This window comes from Nannospalax galili, unplaced genomic scaffold (genome assembly GCF_000622305.1).
Source record: "Nannospalax galili isolate Female #2095 unplaced genomic scaffold, S.galili_v1.0 scaffold43, whole genome shotgun sequence".
NCBI lineage: Eukaryota > Metazoa > Chordata > Mammalia > Rodentia > Spalacidae > Nannospalax > Nannospalax galili.
This window is the reverse complement of record NW_008353342.1, coordinates 2,930,610-2,934,711: the sequence shown is the minus strand read 5'-3', so window position 1 is coordinate 2,934,711 and position 4,102 is coordinate 2,930,610.

Below are 4,102 nucleotides of genomic sequence, written 5' to 3'. Positions count from 1 at the left end.
GACATTGGTTTTCAAATTCTGACTTGCATACACAGTATTCACCTCCAGAAAGACAGGCTCTGGCCAATTGCTTCCAATCATTAGGAGGCAAAGCTTCAGTAGTTAGAGAGTCTAACATGTCCTGAGTATAAGGAGCTTTAGGTCCATACTGCTCACAGGCAACTTTCAGATCATTTAATTGTTTTCCTGAGAAAGGACAATATATCCTAATTGTATTTCCCTGTCCATCATCTTGTTCCATAACTGGAAAAAGACTAAATCCTGATATATCCTCTCCCCTCTCAGCGGCATGTTGCACAAGCCTTTGTAAAGGTGACAGAGCCAAGGGATGAGACAAAACAGAGGAATTGTTTGCCCTACAACTTACAGGCTCATCCTTTCTCTCTGGGGACTGTAAACCTGCAGGATCAGGAGACTTAAAAGTGCCTTTAAGAGGCAACTTTTGTTCAAAACTTATTTGCTTTGCCAATGACTTTATCTGTTCCTGCAGGCACTGTAGCTGTCTGTCCAGTGCAAGCTGCTTCTCCTGGACAGCATTTGCCCATCTCACAGAACCAGCAGACTCTTGTACAGTCTCTGACTCTGAAGTCTTAGAAACTGTATCGCTGGTGACTATTTTTGCCTCTAAATATTTTTCTAAGATTACAACACGTTTTTGAAGACTGTCTACTCTTACCCGTAGAGCCCGAACCAGTGCTTTATGCTTACATTTGCACTCGGCTTTCTCCTCTGCACAATGGAAAGCAGGTTTGCCCAATTTTATTATACTGACCTGATTTCTCATACTCACCTGAGTTTGAGATTTCTCCTCGGGGGGTCTCTCCTCGGACACCTCGAGCCCCACGTTGGGCGCCATTTGTCGAACACCCCCCAAGCCCACCAGTCTTGGGTCTTCAACAAGAAAGGAACTGAGGCAGAAGTCTGAAGTTTTCTAAGACTTTATTTACAGAAAGGCAGCTACAGGCAGGAGAGAACTCTCCAGTAGGATGATTCCCCTGAGGGGTCCCACAGGTCCTTTTTATCCAGCCCAGAGTTGGGGTTACCCAGGTGATTATTCCTAACAGAAAAGAGACAGCACGAAGGCTGAACTGAAACTAACTTTCTGGAAGTCCTGATTTATCATCCAGGTACAGCCTGTCAGCTCTGACCACTGAAGCAGAGAGCTCAGAAGCTCTTAAAGTGACACTCTCCTAATTTCCAATGCTTATGGCAAGCATGGCTCCAGACAGAGGTCAAGGCCCCTGCTTTTGAGCAGGACCCTGAGGGAATCTAAAGAGGGGTCAGGCTTAGAACTGGACTTCCCCATAATTTATGGGGGTACACTCACCTGCAGACCAATTGGCCCGTCAGCGAACTTCGTGATAGGCAGCTCCTCACACGGGGCACCAATCTGTCGGATAGCTCTGACAGGTACGGCACAGGGGGAGAGGGCAGGACCAGCCTGGTTCCCTCTCTTAGGGGCTGAGCGGGATGGTGAGTGTTGGCTACTCAAAAACCACGCCGAGTCGGGAGTCTTGTCGAGGCAGGAATTCACTTTATTGTGTCAGGCATCAACTTATATAGTTTAAGCAAAAGGGGTGTGGAAAAGGGGGTGGGTATAGGAATGTGTCATCTGGGGTGAAGAATGTGGGCCACTGGGAATTTATCACTCCAGTTGTTACTGGGCAGAGTCAATCTTAGATAGGGCTCTGCTGTGTCACCTCCACACGGATCGCTAAACTTTAGCCTGGCCTACGAAATTATATTAGGCCTCATTTTCCTCCATGCCATGTGTATGAGGGGTCCCGAAGGCCCAACAGCATGTGATGCAGAGGCTAACTATAGACTGACTGACGTCTACTTCCCCAACTCTTCCCATGAGTTGGAGCTGACTCAGTGTACCAAAGGCTGATGAAAATAGGATAAAAACTAAATTGATATAATATTGAACGGCCTTCTAAATACACTTTTATGCATGTAGACAATTACTACTCTCCACCTCAATCAGAGAAACCTCTTTCCAGTGAACTGCGTTGAAGTCAGAGTCTTACTGTTGCACAAGGTGCTGAGAATTAGGTGACAGTTGAGGGCTCAGTCCCAAACAGGACATTTCTACCATGTCCTCCAAGGCTCAGGGAACACTAGGGAGTAAGGGCTGGAAAGATTATAGGAGCCAAAACATAGGGAGGAGGCTGCCAAATGCCACCTTTTGTGCAACAGAGTCTTTGCAATCACAAACTCAACTACCGCATATGCCTGCGTTGGGTCTGCACAGGAATGGGCCCAATAGCCAGGCTTGGATGGAAAAGGGACTCAGAGGGTCCCACCCCTCACTGCTGAACTATTTACTATGGATAGATTCAGGAAGAGGGGGAGAATTCAGTTGTGTAACCACTGGTGACACCACCAGGGTCCAATGGATAGTCCCAACCCAAAGACAGTCCAGCTTAAACCAAGCAGGTCACACAACAAAACTGAAAGCTGTGAATCTAGGAAAGGGACTGGCAGGGAGAAGACTGAGCACATGCATGCGTGTGTGTGTGTGTGTGTGTGTGTGTGTGTGTGTGTGTGTGTGAAAGATAAAGTGAAATAAGGGGCAGGGACTAATCAGAATGCATTAGATACACATATGAACTTGTCAAAAAACTAACTTCTATTAAAAACAACAACAACAGGGCTGGACAGTTGGCTCAGAGGTTAAGAACACTGGTTGTTCTTACAGAAGACCCAGGTTTGAATCCCAGCACCCACATGGCAGCTAACAACTGTCTCTAACTCCAGTCCCAGGGGATCTGACAGCCTCTTCTGACCTCCACGGGCATTGCATGACATGGGTGCACTTACCTGCATTCAGGCAATACATGCATACACATAAAATAAAAATAATAAATAAAATATTTTAAACAACAACGAACAGCCCCTCTTTGCTCTGGGTTTTGGTCCAGGCTCCTGAACCAGGTCCTCACATCCAGGGCCCTCCTCTTACTCAACCCCTGGACAACCTTGGGAAGGAGGTTCTTTAATGAAAGGAAGGGGGAACAGAGGACAGACAAGAGTGCAGCTGGGGAGGAAGCTGAGCTGAAACACTCTAAACAGGGTAACCTCAGAGAGACATCCTGGCATGGAGGCCCTTATTGGTCAGGGTGACGTCGACCATCCATTGCCTCTCTTCAGTAAGGTTCTGCTCTGCCTGCTAACTACCTTCACACAGCAGCACTCCACCCTTGCTCCTGGAAGCATCATCAATGGATGAGAGCTGTGCTGGTCATGTGACCCTCATCCCAACCCTGGGTTTGGGAAAAGAGTAGAAGAAACAGGAAGCTTGGTAGCCAGGATACTCCTAGGCTCTGTCTGTAGAGACTCTGGCATATGCAATTGATACGTAATTTCCCATGGTTCTAGAAAGGTGCTATAGTTTGGATTTTTTGTTTTTTGGTCTTGCCTGGGACTCACTATGTAGACGAGGCTGGCCTCGAACTCACAGAGATCTACCTGCCTCTGCCTCCTGAGTGCTGGGATTAAAGGTGTGCACCACCAAGCCTGGCTATAGTTTGAATCTTAAATGTCTCCTGAAGGCCCATGTTTTAGAGGTCTTGTCCATAGGAAGGTACCACTGGATGGTTGTGGGATCTCTAAAGGTGGGGCCTGTGAGATGTCTCAGGTCAAGGGTGTGTGTCATTGATGGGGATTGTGCTTCCTGTCCTTTCTTCTTTCTCTCTTTGGTTTCCTATCCATGTGGTGAACAGTTCGTTCCTCCACAAACCTATTGATCAAAACACAAATAACCTTTCTACTTTGAAGTTGATCATAATGGATATTTGTTACACTATCAGAAAACTGACCATCATAGAGGAGGGTTGCATGTACCTGCTATGGCCTCAGAGTAGAATGGACAGCGAGAGGGTCTGTACTTACTGATCCAGACACAGAAACTCTGAATTGACTTGGACAGGGATGTAGACTGAGGACCCGACAGCCGAGCTCATCTTCCTCTTTATCTCTGTAGATAAAAGTTTGAAAGTCTTGGAAAGTGAGAGGATGTGTGTAAGGCCTCTTGGAAGCTCAGCATTCAATTCTCTATGGAGGGTTGTCTATGCAGTTTCTAGAGAAATGTGATCTCACT